This window comes from Euprymna scolopes, chromosome 38 (genome assembly GCF_053919585.1).
Source record: "Euprymna scolopes isolate OS-2025 chromosome 38, ASM5391958v1, whole genome shotgun sequence".
NCBI classification, from domain to species: domain Eukaryota; kingdom Metazoa; phylum Mollusca; class Cephalopoda; order Sepiida; family Sepiolidae; genus Euprymna; species Euprymna scolopes.
Window position 1 is genome coordinate 10,070,483 of NC_136519.1, and position 23,570 is coordinate 10,094,052.

The 23,570-nt window shown below is 36.8% G+C and overlaps 1 protein-coding gene across 1 annotated transcript in view; it reads right to left on the reverse strand.

The window, feature by feature from the left end:
• Positions 1 to 23,570, reverse strand: part of LOC145263070 (integrin alpha-9-like) — a 244,443-nt gene that overhangs the window by 208,365 nt on the left and 12,508 nt on the right. The gene's annotated exons all lie outside the window — the stretch shown is intronic.

A 23,570-nucleotide genomic window follows, 5' to 3' on the forward strand; every position in this document is an offset into this window, starting at 1 on the left:
TGTTTAAACCCAAAAATTGGCGGTGGAGTTTGGTAGAGTTCTCAAAGGTCAAATTGTTGAATTTTGACCCCTTAACAGCCAAATCTCTGGCCGAAAACCGATTAAAAAGACTTTCCCAAATCTCTAGTCTGTAGACCGAAAATTGACAGAGTTATTTGATAGAGAAGTGTGTGCACGCACACGCACACACACACACACACACACACACTTTTAGACTTATGTAAAGTGTTGCAAATGTTTAAAAGTAAAAATAATTTGTAGCGAAATTACCAAATGTTCTCATTCATGTGCAGTGTGGTAAAAAAAAAAAAAAAAAAAAAAAAAGTCGGGTCTAATTTTAGAAGAAAACAAGATCGATTTTTTTTATGTTGCTTTAAGCAAAAACTATTACGTATTTAATTGCCATGTCGAAAATAGTAATATATCCCAAAATTACCAAAATTCATGAGCACAAGGTTATTTATAGTTAAAAGTAATTTTTACGGAAATTCGGTAAAATTGCGTTATTCTTAGAAGTGATAAAGTTGACGGAGAAGAGTTTACACACAGGAGGACATAACTTGGAACGTAAATTTTAGATTACATCTTAATGGCTGGCAACATTTGTAGTCTATAGCGATAGACTATTTTTTATTTATTTTACTAAAAAGCACAATAACAGTTATATTCTATGAATTTTCGTAATTTCCGAATATAATACTATTTTCGAAATGACAATTAAATACGTAATATTTTTTATTTTACTAAAAAACAAGTTATATTCTATGAATTTTCGTAATTTCCGAATATAATACTATTTTCGACATGACAATTAAATACGTAATATTTTTTATTTTACTAAAAAACACAAGTTATATTCTATGAATTTTCGTAATTTCCGAATATAATACTATTTTCGACATGACAAATACGTAATATTATTTTTACTGAAAATGACATTTAAAAAGATCGATCTGTCGACTATCCCAACATATGAGCCATAATCTATAAGTTTTATAAGTAAAAATCGTCCCATCACTAATTAAAAAAATTATTGGAGTATAGAATACTCCAATAATTTTTTTGTATTGATATTCATATTAAAAACACGTTTTCCTGTTTATTCAAAAAGAAAATACAACTTTCTTATATATGGGTCGTGGAATTGCATTCATCTGCAAAAGATCTAGCTAATTTGCATATTCTTTTAGACATTAATTTTAATTCCCTATTAGTTTTTTCGGTTTTCTTATGGAATGACCATCTTTAGTTAACTATTACGTGTAATCATATTCAGGCAAATATTCTACATGATTTATACTTGCGTAATATTTGCGTAAAAAGGTTATAGTAAACACAAACCTCTTTATATATATATATATATTTATGTATGCGTATATATATATATATATATTTTTAATTTTGCTTACCAAACTCCTGTCAGTTTTTAATCTACAGACAAGAAACTTAATATGTAGGGTATTCGAAACCATGAAAAACTTTATATTTGGATTTAGCCGGGGAAAATCTGTGCAAAAGTTTGAAAATTTAAAAAAAAAAAAAATGAAATTTTCCAGATGAAGGTAGAATGACGACATTATGAATATGCATGTTTAACGTAATAGCTATTGGTTCATGTTTATATTTTTAGTCTTGCAGTAAACATGTTTTCATAGCTCAGTCATTAACGTCAAAGGAAAAAGTAAATCCTAAGTTAAATGTTTTGGTTTCGATTCTCGGTACTGGCACACGAGTAATTTTTTTTTTAACTTTTTAAATCATTACTATATATCGAGTCCAATATAATCTGTACAATTATATAAATTGTGTGTGTGTGTGTGTGTGTGTGTGTGTGTGTGTGTGTGTGTGTGTGTGTGTGTGTGTGTGTGTGTGTGTAGGAGTTCGTTTCTTATAGATTCCGAAACGGCTGAACAGATTTTAAAATTTACAGAACTTTAATGGGAGTGATTTTAGTAAAGTTTTGTCTCAGAATATCCCTGATAATTACCATAATCGATAATTGAAACAGTTATTTTAATTTATCATCAGTAAAACCATTTTTCCATGTCGTCGCTTAGCAACAATGATAAAACAACGAGCCGTGAAAATTCTACTGTGGGTAAGTTGATAGCGTGTTTTTCTTTTTTGCATGACGTGGTCTGTAGGCTCAAACCCCGCACGTAAATTTCTTAATGTCTTTTTTTTTTTTTTTGTTAACTTGAAAGAAGTTTATATAAAATAATTTTATGAAAGAAACAGTAGGTTCTCTAGAATATTTTGGACTAAGTTACTTCATGGAAGCATGTGAAGCTTTCTCTCGGGCGATCTCACGAATTTCGACGACAATAAAAATATATGAGTGTGAAATATTCGTTAATCAGCATTCAATCCCGGGCAACGTCGGGTCTCCTTGCTAGTATAATAATAAATACGAAATCTTCATTAATCAAAATATCATATTTAAGCGTATTTAAAGACCGGGCAATACCGGACAGCCTGATAGTTTTATATATAAAATTTACTGATGCATTCATCATAGCTAATTCACATCAGTGTTGTTTGAACACACTGTATATAAATACTTCAAAAGAAATAAGTTAGTTAAACTATTTAACATAATTCCTGTTTATAATTCTTATTTTTATATAACTCGCTAACAAAACTTTATTTCTCGTTTGGCCCTTCCGTTCTCATTTTTATATCGTTTGCTCGCCATATAGGATCTATGCCAGTATATTGGTTAATTCACTAATTTAAGTGAATTAGTTTTTTTTTTTATTATTTGTTTTTGTGTCTGTTGCATATTACATACGTAATACTAACTTGATTTTAACGCCAATACGTTCAGCATTAAAAAAAATACAACTTTTGAGCAACTCCATGTCGGCTTTTCCGATAAAATTACATCGGTCGAATATGTTGTTAACCGAAATGTTTACTAAAATTCATTTTCTAAAACTCTCCTCGTATTGGCATCAAACGTTTAAGTCCCACCTCAAAGTTAAGGATTTCACGATTAATACACCAGGGTTACATTTTCGTCGACGCCGGAAATTCGATATCAAAATTTTCTGATGACGTTCAGTCTTTCGAAAATGATCTAAAAAATCAGGAATGAAGACATTTCGACCTCCATCTTAGTAATTTTATGGCTAGATTTCCTCGATACGGAATATTGAGGTTACGCGCGACTGAGCACTGAAAAGCTAACGAATATTTTACAAAGTTTCTACGTTTTAAGCGACCATGTGTTCTTTGCAGTAGACGAGATCGCAATTTTGCGTGTTCTGTTTTCGTTAGGAAGATCGGAAGAAAAAACAAAGATCACTAGTAGGCTGGGGGAGGGGGGGCAGGTAAGTACTTTTTGACGGACCGTCTTTTTAAAAATCCGCCAAAAATGAGGTAATTATCCAATCAATACGAAATTTTCAGCGATTATTAAGAGAAGAATGAACTTTATAACAGTGTACTTATTTTTCATAAACTATATATATATATATATATATATATTTGTGCTTACAACCCCCTCAAAATAAGGGGGGACCTTATTTTGAGGGAGTTCCAAATATGCTTAAAATAATCATCTGAAACTGAACAAAACATGTTGTAAGGGACGGGGTTATAGATTTAAAAAACTTGTTTGCATACCTTATTTTAATGTCTGAATATCAGAACTTCGATTGTGTTTAATTATCCCGCTTTTGAGTTTTGGAGTGTGAAATTCGGTGAATATGTTAAGTAAAATAATTTAAGTTAAGCAAAACAAAAATTTTTTTAATATTTATACGAAAAAAGCCATTTTAAAATCTTTGATAAATAAATTAACAATTTCTTTTTAGCGAGCCGAATAATGCATGACCATTATTAAACAGGGCATGCTTTGAAGAATCGATACAAAAAAAAATCGATAAATATTGTGCCCTTTGTGTTAAAAATATCATTTTTTCGATCAAGTTTGGAAACGTTTGCTGTCTTTCGATTACGGTGGACCAAACGCGCGGAAATAATTTTTTTATCTGCTTTAAATTGCCCCCCTCCCCATTTTGGAGAGCCTGGCCCCCACACACATACACATTAAAAACCAAACTCATACAAATGGTCACCCATCTGGTACTAGCCAGCCTCAGCGTTAATACATTGAAATTTTCGTCACTGAAAAATAAGTTGTTTTTTTTTTAGACTTTTTGGTCTTCCGTAGTTTGCTTTTTATCAAGTACAAATGTAAACAGTAATCAAACAGACTCTAAGTAACTGGTTGCCTATATGAATAAGTGGAATTATTTGAAATCCAAGTACTTATATTATAATATTTTTGCATATTCTCATAGAAAAATCACCCTAAATCGTAGTTAGACAAGAAATAAAAAATTAATTCTTTCAAAAACTTTTTTTTTTTTTTTTTTTTTTTTTTTTTTAACTATTGGCTTTTTTTTTTTTTTTTGCACAAAAAACGTATATACGTTTTTTGTGCAAAACAAAAAAAAGCCAATTGTTAACTTTTGGGGAAAATTTAACATTTAAAATTTAATTAAAAATAGAAAATGTTTTACATTATTCTGCTTTCTATATGATAAAATTCAGGGTTTTATCTTTCTAGAAAAAAAAGAGTTACTCAGAAATAATGGATTTTAATAAATGTAATTTCGTTTTAAAAAACAACTTGATTTTTCGGCCATTTTTGGCGGTGCCTAGACACTAGTTAAAAAACTCTTGTATGTATTTGCGCACGCACGCGCGTGTGTGCGTATGTATGCGTGTATTTGCGTGCATGTGTATGTGTGTGTGTGCGCGCGTGTGCATTCGCGTGTGTATGTGTGCGCGTGTGACGAAAATGTAACCCTGGTGTATCATTCAATCGTGAAATCCTTAACTTTGATATGTGACTGGAACGTTTGATGCAAACAACTTCCGATACAAGGGGAGTTTTAGAAAACGAATTTTGGTAAACATTTCGATTACCAACATATCCTACCGATGCAGTTTTATCGAAAAGGCCGATAAGCAGTAGTTCAAAAGTTGTATTTTTTTAAAGAGATTATGACATGCTGAACGTATTAGCGTTAAAATCAAGTTAGTATTACGTATGCAATATGCAACAAAAACAAGAAGTCGTTCTAGACGAATGATCATGTAAAAATTCAGAGCTAAATTGAACGAAAGATGAAGTCAGAACATTAACTATTACTAAATATGCACGAACATTTATTCAAGGAAATAATAGAACATAACGAGAATTGTTTTATAGGCTAACTTTTGTCGATAACTGAACCAAAGTTCAATCTCAGCATGCTGGAACTGGTGTGGATCGTATTTTTAGCGCCAAACTTCGGCGACGCATATTGATTTCGAATCTTTTCAGTCGCGGTCTTACACATAAGTGTAGGCCTGAGCAAAGTCAAACCACAACTCTAGCTAACGCGAAATATTGCGCGCGTAAAATACCTCCCCGTGCAACAGCTACACGTTCCATTAACTATATAAAGGATGCCCAAAAACGTCTGTGAAGGGTTTTGAACTTAAATAGATTATTTTTTATATCTTTCTGTAATTTTAATAGTTAAATTTAAATAAATAAATACAACATTCAAACAATCTTTATGAAAAATAATGTCTTAAATGTTGCACATTTTCAGCTTCATATATTTGTTCTCTTCCCAAAACATTATTCATGACAGATTGTAGAATCTCTGGATTGCGATTTAACTCCCTTATTTCGTTCCTGATGTCTTCCTTCAATTCTTGCAAGATGTAGAACGTTTAAAAAGTTACTGCAAGAATTGAAGGAAAATATCAGGAACGAAATAAGGGAGTTAAATCGCAATCCAGAGATTCTGCAATCTGTCATGATTAATGCTTTTGAAAAGAGAACAAATATATGAAGCTGAAAATGGGCAATATTTAAAAGACATTTTTCATTAATGAAAATTATTTGAATTTTACATTTTTTTTTTTTTTTTAATTTCCCAATGTCTTAGTCAGATTATGTTAAAATTACAGAAATATATCAAGAATAAAGAATCTATTAAAGTTCAAAACCCTTCAGTGACTTTTTGGATACTCTGTATATATCTGCTATCACAAATAATGCGATGAATGGCATGAATTTCTTCATTAGTGGTTGACGTTTTGGACCGATCTGACCGAAGAACATTTTCTGTTTTTCTTACCCAACCTGAAATACTATATCCAAAATTTCCATAGAATGAAGAGGGCGGTGGGGAGGGGGCCATCGGCAAGTTCTTTTTTCATATCTCCATAGATTTCGTTCGACGCCATATGTTTCTTTACAAATACTCATAGTGTCTTTATTTATCCATTTACATAAACCAGTGCAAAAACAGTCTTCCATATAAAGTTACAAATAATAAAACCAAATAATACTACAATTATTGTCATCCGTACAATTATGATTTTCGACAGCGTATATTTTTATGTCCAAATAACGTATTATAACAATTTTCGCATTCTTTTATGAAAACATGTAAAATTACAAATTACACAATGAAATAATATTGCAAATATTGTCATTCGTACATTTGTTTTTCCCCCCTCTTGGTCGAATAGCGAATTATATTAAAAAAGTTTTTTGCTTTCTTATGTGGAAAATCATTGTAAGCATTACTAACAATTTGGCCAAGATCAAAGTGTAGTATCTGGTCTTCAGATGCTGCGCTTCCATTTCTTGTTCTCTTTCGGTGGAGGAGCAGTCCTTCACGACTGAGATAATTTTTTATTTTTGTGCCTTTTCTCCACGTTAAAAAAACGACCCTGGTGTCTAACTCTGTCCCGTGGAGAGGCATTGTAAATAGGTACTACCAATTAGTTATTTTATTTTAAATACGGTATATTTGCAGATTTGAATGTTTTGTTTTTGTTTACTTTTCATAAGTTTCCAAACCACTATTTGTGAATCATTAAACGAATGTTTCATCAATTTTAGGACAGGAAAATTGGGGTGTCACTTTGTAAAATTTTTCGATTCCCCCCCCTTTTTTTTTTTTTTTTTTTTTTTACTTTTCGATGAGCGTATGAAAACACAGCCCACTATTTTCTAGGATTGCTTGAGAATTGCTTGACGTATTTGTATCATCCCATTTTCAAAGCCATTAATGGGTTCGCAAAATGGGATACTTTTTAACCCAAACTAACCTAACACTGATTAACCCTTAATTAAGTTTTATCTCAAGTTTGCACGGGAAACAAATAATGTTCATTTCATTTCATTGTAAGAAGAAATTGTTTAAGAATTTTTGTTTCCAGATTTTTTTTATAGTTAAATCATTTTTTAGGTTTCACCCGGGTAACTCCTGAACACTGTTTAGGCTAGTTGTTTATATATAAAAAAGGATTTCTTTTCTTTCGTGTGACGATCTTTTTAGTTGTTGCAAAAATATTATAGGAATTGGTTTTAACAGTCTATGATCAGCTCTTATAAATAAAAGAATAAATCCGTTGTTGGTGCTTATGCAGTTTAGCAAAGACATTAAAAAACGAAGATAAAGAAAAATGTCTATGTACCTGTGCCAGTTATTGAATGGAGTTCTCCTAAGAGACAACTCGCTTGATAATAAAGGTTGTTTTTACAGAGGAAAATCAAATTTTAGTCAAATCCGTCACACCGCAGACATCTTGGAAATTTTAGTAACGAAGAGTGGAGCACCAGGGGAGATAATTTTATTCTTAAAGTTTGTCAAAACGCACATAAATTTTGAAACGATTTAAAAAAAAAAAAAAAAAAAAAAAAAAAGTACTCATGCAGAGAGTGATCCAGACGTAACTCAGCGCACGCCCGGCTTTCTCCGGAACATGACGTCAACAGCCGGAGTAAGCCGAGCGTCGCCGAGGAAAACATAAAAGAAAACCCACCTTAATTTTTAAGTTTTATTAACTGTAAAGAAAAATGTTATAAATATATATATATATATATATATATATATATATATATTTGCTATATATATTTTTTAATATAATTTTAAAGATTGTTTTGCTCGAGAAAAGGTTCAAAGGTAAGTAAAATGAATGCTTTTAAGGATTTGTTTTAAGTTGTTTTTTTTTTCAAGAAAAATTGAAAATCATTTTTTTTTGTTTGTTTGTTTGTCTTTTGGGATGTTTTTATTTTTTTTTTTTTCAAGGAAAAACCTGAAAACTAGAAAAATTTAAACAAAACTGGGTGGGATAATTGTTTCTTCATATTAAAACAGATATTGGACTTCGGCTGGTGTCTCCAGCTGCTCACTCAAAGCTGTAAAATTCATGTTTTTTTTGTTTTTTTTTTCTACTAAGTTGTTTTTTTCTTTCTATTCCTAATTGTCCTCTGCTGCTTTGAATTTTCAACTCGCGCGAACGCACGTCGCGTCGAAAACCATCGCGCTACATTGTCATTGGTTCAGCTTTATGTTACGTCAGACGGCTTAATTTTCTCGGCGACGCTCGGCTTATTCCGACCGTTGATGTCATGTTCCGGGAAAAGCCGAGCGGACTCTGAATTACGTCTGGATCACTCTCTGCATGAGTACCGAAAAAAAAAATAAATAAATAAAATAAATAAACCCTAAAATTATTAAAAACTCAAAGTAATCTCGTAAAATTTTGTCAAACTTCAAGAATTAGGTAGATTTATCTCCCCTGGCGCAACCCCTTCATCGTAGTTAAAATTGCCAAAATATCGTCGTCACGAGAGGTCAGAACAAAATTTGTTTTTCTCCCCTGTAAAAAAAATTGAATTAAACGATTTTTCTTTTGAGAGAACTTTATTCCATAAGGGGCACGTACATGAGAGATTTTTTTTCTTTATCTTTGTTTTTTAACATCCTTGCTAAACTGCATGAAGTATTGTGTTATTATATCTTGTTTATGGTAGTGTACTAACACCTATTTGTGAATACGCATTGTCCTTGCTCCTGTAGTTATCTACATTTCCTGTCTTATCGTTGTTTTGTGCGATATCACACGTTGAACCTCATTCTCGTCGCCAATCTGTTATATCGCGCGTGCGCGCGCACACACACAAAGCGACAAGGCAGTGAAAATATAGATAACTTCTCTATCAAGTAGTGGAACAAGGAGAAGACGTATTTACAAATAATGGGTGTTAGTACAAGTCCATGTTACTGGAATACGCTCTGCACGATATTTACCTCTCTTCCAGTATTGTTAACGCGAGAATGTAATTTTCTTAGAGATGTTTTGATTATATTAACACGTAATTTATTTTGTCTGTTATAAGTAAGAAATATATAGAAACCAATGTTTTAATTAATGAAGCAATTTTGTAAAAAAAAAAATAAATAAATAAATACAAAATACGTTTCACTCGGTATATAGACGCCATGTTGAATACGATCGAATGTGTTCTGTAATTCATTCCTATATCCTAATGAATGATTAAACTGAAGTAGTCATTCAAGGGTCGTTTAAAATCTATGAGTCCTGGAAGCCGATTGATCGTCGTATAACCAAATCACCTCACAGGGACTGCTCTCCGATAGAGAAAATAAATGTTAGTATTTATGACTGCTACAAATTTACGCACGGGTAAAATTAATACAAAGATATGTACGAAAAATAAAGACAAACAGATAGAGTCACTACCAGTCAAAGTATTTGTAAAGAAAGATATGGCGTCCAACAAAATCGATGGTGGATATGATAAAGTCATTTGACGATGTCCTTCTCTTCATTCTATGGAAATGTTGGATGCTGTATTTCCAGGTTGGATAAGAAAAATAGAGAAAACGCTCTTCAGTAGGTCGGCCCAAAAACCACTAATGAACAAGTTCATGCCATTCACCGCGTGGTGTGTGATAATAGATTTTTATATTACAAAGTGCCTTGAACAAGTTTCTAGACTTTTATTAGTAATACGCACATGAAACTAATCCCCATTCGAAGTAATCTTCTGCGAATGTGACACAAGGTCGGGAAATTGCTCCTCTTATTGGGGCGTTGACCAATCTGATCTTGCAGAAATAAGTCAGAGTAGCCCCGTCAGCATTCCCCGGTGAAGGCGCCTCAGACAACAAGTGATACACTTGCTTCTTCCGAAGACACTTTTGCGTGTTCTGCGCACTTTCTTTTATATCTACAGGTGACCGGAAGTCATGATATGAGTCACGTCACAACATTGCCGAAAAAAAAAAAAAAAAAAAAAAATGACCAGCGTTTCCTCGTAATTATTATTATTAGACATAGATAAATCCAAAACGTAAAAAAAATATTCTACGTGCATTTATTTTTATTTTTGTCTTTTTGTAATTTATTAAAACTTTATCAACAGAGATTAAACCATTCCTGTAATAAGCCAGTCCTGTTTATATTGCGGTGGAAGTTTAGTTCTGTGCAGTTCTAGAAGGTCCATCCTCCCAGGCTTTGCCTTTTCTCTTTGAGAAAGAGAGTAGTTTATTGCTAATTGCCTGAAGCGCCCTTACCGGGAAATGCAGATGATGCTGGACAGGCACTTTATGTAGGTCAGAAAGCCCCTCCTTGGGTGCGCTGGCTTCTCAATTCCACTTTCCGACCCTAGTGTCAAAGTTCTTATAGAACTAAAATCCTATAATAAATGGTGCCAAATCGCGACCACTTATTCAGAGCACGCGTCTCTCGGTTCAGAGTATAAACGCTGACGCCCACTTGCCTTCGTTCGCCCCACCTCCGACCTATGAACAAACTCTCACCAACCCGTTGTAATGACCTCGACCAACGATACTCTGCGATGTGTGGCAGAAATAAAACACCGTTATTATTAGTATTATTATTTTAATGTTGTCTTCTTCGCTTACAGATGGGAGACAATTTCTTATTCTGCTCTAATTTGGTGAAGCCCTCCCCCAACCACCAATAATTTATTTCGTTTTAATGTCAGCGTTTTCGAGAAAGAATCAGAGAGAGAAGGTGAGAAAAATGAGAGAAAGGATAAAAGACGGACAAATGGCTGGATAATGTGGGGGGGGGGGCGAGACTGTCACAAAGATGATAGAGGGGAAAAGATGGAGAGACGACCAGAGAGATGACACGCACAATTTTTTTTTTTTTTTAATCATAAACAAGGCATAATGCCACTTTGACGTAAGAGGTTATTATTTGGGATCAAATTTACAGGGATACTATGTAGGGAGTTGAGCAGTCAGTTTTAAGCTAAGAGGTGTTAGACAAAATACCAAACACGCAACACAAGTAGACTACCAGCCGACTCTTCATCCACAGGATTCAAGCCTAGGAGATGCATGCAGGATCTTTCTATGCGCGACATGACGATACAATCACACACACACACACACACATATATATACATATACACAAAGAAATCGAGAAAGACGGACAGACAGAGAGACTCAATAATAATTACTTTAGGGTCACGGTGTCATAATATACGGAATCCCACCAATTCAATAATATACAATAGGCTTGCCGGACATTTATTAACATACACAACGAACCGAAAAAGTGTCCAGTAAACAAATATATAACAAATAAATGTTACCAAAGGCAAGATAAGTTACTCTTTCACCAACCCCGATAAGTTTTTGTGCGTTTTAACTTATTTTAAAGCATTTATTTAGTTGGAAACACAAATAGTGTCGAATGCTTAAGTTAGAACGACAACAAAATGGCGGACATGAGACGGTCATCTTTATTTCGATAATCGCTCAAAAATCGAAAATAAAAACTACTGATGGAAATCCAATCATCGTGGCATTTAGTTCTCTTTTCCCTTTCAGCCCTGTATATACGGGTATCATTTTTTGTGTGGGTTTGAGTTTATTTTAAAATTAAACAAGGTCTTCATCGTTATATACCACCATAATGCTTTATTTCGTGCGTACGTATGAATTTATCGTGTTGACGGAACTAGGAAATGCACTTCATTCGTTGAAGAAAATGTGCAAGTCTCCAATCAGTAAGGAAACCAAAAAGCAAGCGTAGAGACAATCCTTCTGCGCGGCTTGGTATTGTGGACGCTGTACGTGGCGCGTAACAGATTCGATAGTACATATGCGATACGATTGACAAGTGTTAGGAAGTTAAAAATATGAAAAAAAAAAGAGGAAATAAGTTTATCTGCATAACAATGGACATGAAGTTGTTCACCTAGTTATAAAAAGGAAGCTGAATGGGATTGTTAATCAATGCATGGCAGGGATTTGGGACAAATGACAGAACAATAGCGGTCAGTATATTTATAGTTTAGTTTTAGGAATGGCAATGTGTTTTGCGACAGTTAGGAACAATTTACGGACATTATTGGGTTTGTGACGGTTGAAGACAGTTTGGAGTTAAGGACAGTTTTCAGTTTGACACGGTCGAACGTAAATTGTGGCTTTAAGCAGACCTGGAGGAGTTACAGCAACTGACAAACACGGCCACAACAATATGCGTAAATGTGGACTTAAACGTTCAGAGGGTCGATGGTGTCATATAGAAACTGATATTTGCAGAATTTGTATTTTGTTTTGTTTCATATTTTTATACTTGTGGATCAATGTACACCATTCGACAGCGGCAAATGTTTCGGTCGATGTAACCTCAGACCTTCAGCTGTAACTTGTCAAACTCAGGTATCTTTTTTACCGAACTCAGGAATCTACACAGAATTTCTTATGGAACCCTTTATCTAATCCATGGGGTTATCATGCTCTCGTTCCGTCAGTCATGATTGGGAAGAAGTCCTAAGTAATTCGTAATTGTATTTTTGAGTGTCTCAAGAAGAATCCATAGCGTAGTGGATAAAGTACTCGGTGAAATTCAGTTGTAAAGTTACTCTTCTGGAGGTTGGGGGTTCGGTTCTCGGTACTCAAGCAATGATCAGCCAGATGGGTGACTCTTTGAGAATACTAGGCGCTGCATGTATTGTGCCGAGACGTATAAATTTCCAGGTTAGTATCTGGGGGCGTGTTAAAACTACTGGGAGAGATGCACCTTCAGTCTTCGTTAGGAGAAGAAAAAATTGGCGTAAAAACCTGACGTCTAGTCTGCTCTGTGTTGTGGCAATTATTTGCACCGATTGAAGTTAGCAGTGGTTCGAACAAAATGTGGATGGTCCAACACAAACTCTTTACCACTGTAAACAAATCACCTGTGTAGATTTCGAGCAACTTAGTTGTCTGAACCTCATACGTCATGAACAGACGGGAGCGTCCATTCAAGTAAGACATTTTGGGTTTGTTTTACCAAACACAGATACGAAAAGTTGTCAAAAAACAAACATAACAAATAAATGTTATCAAAGGCAAGATAAGTTACTTTTCTAGCTAACTGAATAATTTTTTAGTGTTTTTATTTAATGTAAAATGTTTATTCGGTTTGAAAATCATGCAGTGTTTATCAATATATTTGAAAACGGCAAATGGCGGCGAGGTCTCTATTGAATACGTTAAGTTTGGGAAAATGTGATAAAGCTAAAAAAATCTACAAAATACTGTTAGAAACCTACCCAAAATATGTTACCGTGACGTAGGCTGACATATATTGAGGGAGTTTCTAACAGTATTCTGTATATTTTTTTTAGTCTGCACCCATTTTCCTAAACTTAATGTATTCAACAGAGACCTCGCTGCCCTTTGTCTTTTTCAAATATATCGATAAACACTGTATGATTTTCGAACCGAATAAACATTTTACATTAAATAAAACCACTAAAACAAATATCTAATTAGGTAGAAAAGTAACTTATCTTGCTTTTGATAACATTTATTTGTTATATATTCGCTTTTTGACAACTTTTTTTGAATCTATGTGTATAGTAAAACAAACCCGACATTTTTTACTATAGAAAACAAAACGAAAAACGATGGGGAAAAAGGCCTATAACTAAAAAATGTTATCACATAAAAGTCAAGTACGTCCATGGATGGAGTACTGCTGCCACATCTGGGCAGGAGCTGCTATAAACAGCCTATCCTGCCTTGACAGAGTACAAAATAGACTTCGTGGTTTAGTAGGGGATGCCCTTTTCTCTTCCATGCAACCTCTCTCCCACAGAAGAGACGTTGCGAGCCTGTCTTTGTTTTATCGTTATTTCCATGGCAGGTGCTCGTCTGAGCTCCAATCCCTCGTCCCCTCTCGCCAATCTTTCACGAGAAACACCCGTCTGGCTGAAACTACTCTCAATAATTTTCCCCACTCTTTATCTGTGCCTAAATCCAAACGTAGATTCCATGAGCAAAGCTTCTTTCTTAGAACTGCACGCCAGTGGAACTCTCTGCTGCTTGCCTGTTTCCCACCTGACTACAACTTGGACGTCTTCAAGTCCAACATAAACAAACTCCTGACAAACCGCCCCCTTAAGTAAGACACTATCAAAACCCCCCAATACTAATGATTACTACAATACTATCTCATTGATTACTGTACACGCAATAACCCTTATCCCTGAGTGGCCTTCGGGCCTTGATAAGTGGTGACGCCCATGTAAAAAAAAAAAAAAAAAAAAAAAAAGGTAAAATAAATTCTTAGCTGGATAAGCTTTTAGTTTTTTTTAAACTTATTTTATAAACGTTTATTCAATTCGAAAAACAAGTAGTGTCGAGTGCTACGTGACAAGAAAAAAATGTCCGCCATGAGGGGGGTTCATCATTGTTGAGATCTCGATAACCGCTCAAAAATAGAAAATTAAATAAAATATTAGTATAAACCACCCAATAAATGTTATTTTGACTTATACATAACTTCAATATAACTTACTCTCTTAAAAATAAATAAATAAAAAATAAAAATCTGAGAAACGACTAATTTTTTTTTATATTGTTTGCAAAACTGCCATCGCGTTTTTTTTTTTTTTTTTTTTTTTTTTTTTGTGTTCGAAACATTGAAAGGTCAACATTTCACGACCTCTTTGGGACAATCCGGATCATCCTATTAGGGGACCCTCCGGGGTATGCAAAAGAAAAGAAAGGAAAGAATTATATAGAAAAGGAAGAAAAAAATAACTTCTAATGATCGCACATGATTGTCAGACCGACATTTTGATCTCTGCCCCCAGCCGGCCCGGTCGACAACGACGCAGAAGGCGCGCGAATAACCTCTTTTGAAGCCGAACCTCCTATTTGGCACAAGGACATTAAAACGAGACCGATGGACGACAAAAGCAAAAGTGGGAGAAAGAAAGGTCATAGCCTGACCTCAAAGACCTCCCCTCACCTCCTTTATAACTTCACACTACGAATCTTTTTTTTTTTTTTTTGTCATTCAAACAATGCATTGCATGTTCAAATTAGGGTACTTCCACTTTTCTCTTGTCAGAATGGGGTTCCGGAAGATACGCCCATTTAATCTCTGCGTTCAGCGATGGAAATCCTATTTTAAATTTAATTTAACCGTGGCGAGAATCTTTTGTAGGAGAACCCCGCCATACACGTTCACACGTTTTGTTGTTCACTCAAAAGGATGAGATCTGTTCATGCCATCGAGTATTTGAACGAAAAGATGTTTCTGATTTTTTTTAGATAATGATTGATTATTCGTATTATTTGGATTCTTCGGACTATTGTTCTCATCCTGATTGTTATTTCAATATTTCGGTCGATGTAACCTACGGCCTTCTTCAGGTGTATCTTGTCGAACTCTAGATTCTGTATGGAATTTCGAACGGAAATCTTTATTTAATCCGTATGAGTAGCATGCTCTCGTTCCGACAGCCATGACTGGATAGAAGCCGTGATAGAAGTGCTAAGTAATTCGCAATTGTATTTTTGAGTCTCAGCCGCAGCCGCACATAGGATTGAACTTTTACCCCCTCCCCCCCGCAGAAGAGTGTCACTTCATCGACTGAATTTTATCAAGTACTTGCAGATAATTCTAGTATGAATTTTAAGAGCTTTAAACTTATTTTGTTTCTAGATATACAATCTTACAACACACACGCTAATATATATATATATATATATATATATATATATATATATATATATATATATATATATATATCTCCGAGCAAGGAAAGAGCAATATGTGTTTATTTACATTTTATGTTAGTTCCGTGTGAGCAAAGAAAGAGTTAGCAATGCGTGTTAAAATGCTAATAATTCTCAAACCTTTTGTTAGAGATCACTGTAGTAAAATTTTAAGGGTCCCGGTATTTAATTTTAAAAATTTTAGCGATTATCAAGACTTCAAAAGATGCGATATATGTTTTTAGCGGAATCGCATCATGTTTAGAAGTTGATTTAATTTTATGTTTGTGCAATTATCAAGTGTTAAAAGACGTTTAGGTTCGACCCTTTTGCTTGGGAGAGGTGCTAGTCTAGCGGCACTGATGCGTTGTGATCCAACGAAACAGGACTATGTCGATGACTATATATATATATATATATATATATATATATATATAAATAAAATGAACTCATTTTTTCCCCGTCTGATTTTGACATTAATAGGATTAAAAATCAAGATATTTCATGCAAATATAATATGCACAAACGGCAGAACAATATCTGAGGTGTGTTATAGGCTTATTATTTCTCAAATTCCTCGATAATCTTAGATTTCTATACTTTTTCTGCTGAGAAGTCACGGCCAAAATCGGTTAAGATCAATGGAAGTGGTAAAATATTTTCTCTCTAATAAATTCCTCCTCCCCCTGCCACCACTTAACACCGTTTGGGGATCGTTCACAAGGAACAGTTAAGAGAACACCGGTTTGGCTTCGTAGTTCTTTCATGTGAAGTTATTTAAAATCACTAAACTAAGCTGCAGTGCTCTGTGGCGTAGTGGTTAGCGTGCTGGACAATTCACATTATATTTTCACGTTCGCGCCGACCTACCGTAGTCGTTTTGTTTTTTTTGTTTTTTTCCTAAACAACTGGAATGGACTTTTCTTGGTGGCCGAACTGTTAACGTTGCAGATGTTTTTTTTCACACTTTATTTTCCTACTTTTACTCATGACTCCGGGTTTGATCCTTCCTACTTACCTACCACAACATTTTTTAAAACTCCCCCCCCCGTCCCGGAAACAAACACTCGGGCAACGCCGGGTACCCCCGCTAGTATATATATATATATATATATATATATATATATATAATGTTAACATGCTGAACTGTTAAAAATAAGTTGCCAGTATTTATGAAACATTAGGATAGTTTTAAGGTTACCAGTATTCAATTTTCTGTTTTTGAGCGATAATTATATTTGTTTGTTTAACACTTACGTCCTGTAGAAAAAGAGTTTCTTTTTTTTAAGAAAGTTTCTCAGAATCCACCATGCAATCATTTTAACGGAGTAATCTGTAAAAAGTATATTCCAGTGAAATGTAAGCTTTACAACACCTGTTAATTTGTTAGGTGAAAGTATGCAACAGTTGCAAAACACTATCCCCATCCTCAGGCTTGTTATAGAGAATAAATTTCAGTGCGCTTCAGTAAATGCATCAAAAGAATATATTGAATGTCAAAATAAAAACTGAACGTGTAAATTGTGTGAATCTATAAAAAAAGAAAGTGAAAATTATTCATTAAACCACGGCATGTACGTTTTGTGCAAACATCGTCCTCGGCTTGTAGGCGATCAGAATGAGAAAAGAAATGTTCACGTAACAAATTAGTTAATATGTAAAATTAGATGTGTAAAGGGGAAAAAATAAGCAAATATTATTCATCAAACCGCGACTGATATAATATCAGTCAACAACTTACTGGTATGTTGTTTAAATTTGGTGACGACGACCACAAAGAAAAAAGAATGTAGAAGATAAGTATTGTACCTAGTAGTAAATGTATATTTGTGTATGTTTTAGTCTTAGCTAAACAATCATTAGTTATGTAAAAGGGGTGGATGATTCGTTCGCTGTTGTTATATGTTGGAAATTAAGTGTCTATTAACTGAAATTGACGCCGTGCAGAGAATTGTTTGTTCTAGCGACGCCATATTTAAGTTTTTGTTCAAAATGATCTAATTCCGGAATAAGAGAATTATCGGGCAACCAATCAGAGGCAGCGGACTTTTCCAAAGGAGAATTTATTTTTTTTATTCTACTACGGGAAAGATAATAGTATATCTGTATGTAGGAGCCAATTATAACTGATGTAAGCGTAGAATCTGTGGACCATGTAGACTTCCTCCCGGTGTCGACTGATGGCGGTAGTAGGTCTAAATGTTCAGAGGGAAAAATAGTCACCCCTTCCTCTAATACTGTTGCGATCGTGATAGTGTTGCTCCTAGGATGTAATGTAGTATTTTATTATAATGATTGAATGTGTCTGCAAAGGTATTTGAAAGCTGCATAAGATAGTGGCTATTAGCCTAGCTGTATTGAATTTGTATGTCGCATCTGTTGTTGCAAATCTACGATACTTTTTTTTTTCGGGAGGGTAATTTCTACGGCTACTTTATTAATATAGCGAAGATAATATTACCAATAAGTAGTCATATATAATGATAAAATAATAAGATTGTATACCTATAAACAAAATCGGTTCAAAAGTCCTAATATTTATGCTAGATTTGTCCACAAAGACTCATGGCATAGTGGATAAAGTACTTGGTAAAAATCAATTGTAAAGTTACATTTTTCTGGAGATTGAAGGTTCAATCTTCAGTGCAGGCAACACTCAAGATATAATTGTGAATTATTAGGACTTTTACCTAGTCATAGCTGACAGTATTCGATATTGTAACTCCCAGGCGGCACTGGATTGCTTGGGGAGTGAGAGTCTTGTTTATCTGCTTGTTTATATGACGTCAGCAGGTAAATGAGACTTCTTGGACAGGCTTGCTTTACGGAGGTTGTGGTATCACGCGTTTGACTATAAGGGCGGGTGGAATGTATGCATATTTAAAACATCTTGTTATTAAGTTCATTCGGGTTATTTAATGCTGAATCCAGTTTTTATGCTTCAAGTTCTTTATATCTTCAAATATTTATTTGTAGAGTTTGGTTTAGTTTTACGGCATATCAACCTTTTTTGGGTTATTTAATGCTGAATCCAGTTATTTTGGAAACAGTATTCATGTTGCGTCCAGTTATTTTGTAGAAAGTTTTTATTCTTCAATCGCTAGTTTGTAGTGTTTGGTTTGGTTGTTTTATAGTGGATTTTATCGTTTTTGTTCCCTGCCCTGCAGAACATGACTGAGTTTTGCAATGGGAGAAGGAAAAGGTATTAATGTTTGGTACATTTTAAGTTAGGAAACCAATCAGGAAGTGGGGGGAAATAGAGAAAGGGGAAATGGGAAGAAGGAAATGGGGGGGGAGATGGGTTGTTTTTGGTTTACTTATAGAGAAAAGTATCTTAATACCAGGTTGAATTGACAAAATCTTTTGTACAGAAAAACCCAAGACATTCAAGAATGTCTTGTATGCATTCAAGTTGCCTGCAACTATGTAAGTATGTCCAGTTGGGGAGGAATGGGTTGAATGGGAGAGAAAGAGGACGAAGGGGAGAGAAAGAGGACGAAGGGGAGAGAAAGAGGACGAAGGGGAGAGAAAGAGGACGAAGGGGAGAGGAGAAAAGAGAACGACAGAGAGAGGTAGTAAGGTAGAAGTTTTAATAGGAATATGTTTCACTTTTGTCCCGAGCAACACCGCGAGGATCACTGCTAGTCTGTTTATGAAATATAAATAGAAAACAATTTGGCGATTTGGATTGGCGATTTGTCTTTCTATCGGCGATTTGGAATGGCGATTTGTCTTTCTATCGGCGATTTATTTTGGCCTAGCTAAAATGTGTGCGACAGTTAAAGGATTTTATTTTGTAGAGAGGTGGGAGGTAGGGTGGGGGGTGGGGTAGAATTTCAGGTGAAACGAAAGTCGAAGCATCTGCTACGAAATGTAATACGTGTTAATATTTCTGTCTGCTGTGCATCTTTCACAACAAAGCGATCAGAATAATTAGAGAAAATAAAAAAAAGAGAAAGAAAAAGAGCGGGATGAGGGCAGAAAAGAAAGAGAGATAGAAACAGACGGTGGAGGTGGTGGAGGAAATAAAGACGGAGAAAGAGATAGATAGAAAGAGACGGTGGAGGTGGTGGAGGACATAAAGACGGAGAAAGAGATAGATAGAAAGAGACGGTGGTGGAGGAAATAAAGACGGAGAAAGAGAGAGATAGAAAGAGACGGTGGAGGAGAAAATAAAGACGGAGAAAGAGAGAGATAGAAAGAGACGGTGGAGGTGGAAATAAAGACGGTGGCGGGGGAAATAAAGAGAGAGAGAGAGAGAGCGAGCGACAGTGGGGGAACAAAATAGAGACGGTCCGTGGGGTGGAGAAGAGACGGTCCGTGGGGTGGAGAAGAGACGGTCCGTGGGGTGGAGTGGGGGGGGGGAGAAGAGACGGTCCGTGGGGTGGAGTGGGGGGGGGGAGAAGAGACGGTCCGTGGGGTGGAGTGGGGGAGGGGGGGAGAAGAGACGGTCCGTGGGGTGGAGTGGGGGAGGGGGGGCGAAGAGAGAGAGAGACGGTCCGTGGGGGGGGGGCGAAGAGAGAGAGACGGTCCGTGGGGGGGGAGGGGGGCGAAGAGAGAGAGAGACGGTCCGTGGGGAGGAGGGGGGAGCGAAGAGAGAGAGAGACGGTCCGTGGGGGGGGAGAGGGGGGGCGAAGAGAGAGAGAGAGAGAGAGAGAGACGGTCCGTGGGGGGGAGGGGGGGCGAAGAGAGAGAGAGAGAGAGAGAGACGGTCCGTGGGGGGGAGGGGGGGCGAAGAGAGAGAGAGAGAGACGGTCCGTGGGGGGGGGCGAGGAGAGACGGTCCGTGGGAGGGGGGGCGAAGAGAGAGAGAGAGAGAGAGAGAGAGAGACGGTCCGTGGGGGGGAGCGAAGAGAGAGAGAGACGGTCCGTGGGGGGGGGGAAGAGAGAGACGGTCCGTGGGGGGGGGGCGAAGAGAGAGACGGTCCGTGGGGGGGGGGCGAAGAGAGAGAGACGGTCCGTGGGGGGGGGAGAAGAGAGAGAGAGACGGTCCGTGGGGGGGGGAGAAGAGAGAGAGAGACGGTCCGTGGGGGGGGGAGAAGAGAGAGAGAGACGGTCCGTGGGGGGGGGAGAAGAGAGAGAGAGACGGTCCGTGGGGGGGGGAGAAGAGAGAGAGAGACGGTCCGTGGGGGGGGGAGAAGAGAGAGAGAGACGGTCCGTGGGGGGGGGAGAAGAGAGAGAGAGACGGTCCGTGGGGGGGGGAGAAGAGAGAGAGAGACGGTCCGTGGGGGGGGGAGAAGAGAGAGAGAGACGGTCCGTGGGGGGGGGAGAAGAGAGAGAGACGGTCCGTGGGGGGGGGAGAAGAGAGAGAGACGGTCCGTGGGGGAGGGGAGAAGAGAGAGAGACGGTCCGTGGGGGAGGGGAGAAGAGAGAGAGACGGTCCGTGGGGGGGGGAGAAGAGAGAGAGAGACGGTCCGTGGGGGGGGAGAAGAGAGAGAGACGGTCCGTGGGGGGGGGGGGAGAAGAGAGAGACACGGTCCGTGGGGGGGGGGAGAAGAGAGAGAGACGGTCCGTGGGGGAGGGGAGAAGAGAGAGAGACGGTCCGTGGGGGAGGGGAGAAGAGAGAGAGACGGTCCGTGGGGGAGGGGAGAAGAGAGAGAGACGGTCCGTGGGGGAGGGGAGAAGAGAGAGAGACGGTCCGTGGGGGGGGGAGAAGAGAGAGAGACGGTCCGTGGGGGGGGAGAAGAGAGAGAGACGGTCCGTGGGGGGGGGGAGAAGAGAGAGAGAGACGGTCCGTGGGGGGGGGAGAAGAGAGAGAGACGGTCCGTGGGAGGAGAAGAGAGACGGTCCGTAAGAGGAGAAAAAAAGAGGGAGAAAAAAGAGCGGATATCGTGTTTTGTGTAGTGTTCATCTTCTATAATGGATTCTTTGCAAACTAGGGAGAAACGAATTGGGTTTTTCTGGCGGTTTTAGCCGTAGCTAGATTCATAGCGTGGCCTTCGCGCTTAGAAAAAGAGCATGGTAAGTGTCGCCTTCTCATCTTGATCAAATTTCGTACTTTAAACATCAGCTTAAAGTCAAAATTAAATGTGATAAAAGGAAGTTACCCTCCTCACACTTTAGGAGGTGGATACTTCCGGTTAATTCATGTGTATTTATATGAAACGAGTTTGATTTCATGTTTCTTGCTTTAACATAGCACATGTTAACCTCACGTCCGACAAAACCAGAAAATCCAATTTTGGATCCATCTATTAACTAGTAGTACAAATGAATCCCGTTACCATTTTATTTTTCCTGATTGGAATTCCTCCGCGATGCCCAATCTCCGATTTATTTTGCTTATGAAACCCCCACCACTAGTACTTATCTTGGAGGACACCACATTTCCGTTAAAAGAACAATATTCCATGTATGGGAGATATATACAAATTTAATGAATTTTGGTTATGTAGAGATATTGGATACTTTCGTGTGTGAGTAATTTGAACTTAATTGATTCACCCGTTTTCAGTTCTCACAGAAAAACAGTGATAAGTTTAAAAGGACCCTGCTAACCCACTATTACATAGTACTAGCAGTGAGACCCGATGTTGCCCGGGATCGATTGAGGATCAACGAATGTTTCACACTCCCATATGTCATCGAAATCGGTAAAATTCCCATTTTTCAATAAAACCGATCGATTGCCTACTCTAGTGGTGCACTGGGAGGAAGCTTCATATGCATCCCTGTAGGGACTTCACTAGTGCTCTAAATAGAAGCATTCCTTTTAAACGAGTCCCTGTCATATAAAAGAACCTATTGTTGATTTTATATGTCGATCCCTTCTGCTTGTGTGGTAATAAAACTTCTCAAATGCACTTGTGATGTTAGGTTGTGTAAGGTGTTAACTTCGGTCCAAATCGCCTGTTTCTTCTTTCATTAAATTATTTCGATTGAGACTTAAGACATTCCTATACAAAACCTATCTAAGAACACAGCCAGGCACATGAAGTGAAGATTCATAAAAATCGGCTCAGCCATGTTAGAATCCATAGGAAATTAACTCCCACAAAGTTCCTTTTATACAATGGTTCATTTATTTTTACTAGCAGGACCTGTGGAACTTCCAGGAATGAGAAATATATTTATCAACAGATAAGTTTTGCTAAAGCCGATATTTTTCTGGATAGCAAAAAAAGTATTTAAGGGCAGAAAAATGAATAACACACAGCAAATATGAGGGAGTTAGCATTTATATAAAAATAATGTCCATTGTACTTTAAATATAGAACTGATCCAAACGAGACAAGTACTAATTAATACTCAGAAAGTACATAGTTCAATACAAATAATAAAATCACATTGTAAGAAACAATCTTTAATTTACTCAGTAAATCTTGTTAGGCAATATTGTTTTTTGTCCCATTTCTTTCGAATGTTCCCTTTTTTTTACCTAACATTACACTGACTTCTTCAGTGAAGCATGCACGTCAAAATTATAAGTTTCTTTCTCACACCAATAATCATATATTGTAATGATATTCGAAAACTAGGCTACATCAAAGGGAGGTTACTCATATTCTCGACCAGGGTTGCAATATTAACCTTTTTAAAAGCCACATTTTGCGAATCTAGCACTATTTTGAAGCAGTTTGACATTCAAAAATTGTATTTGTTTTTTTTTCAAAAGGTAACGTTAGGGTTAGGGCTTTAAAGCATAACGTACGAAGGAAGCAACAAGCTGAATATTACGAAGATTTGTTATTTTATTTTGTTTTTT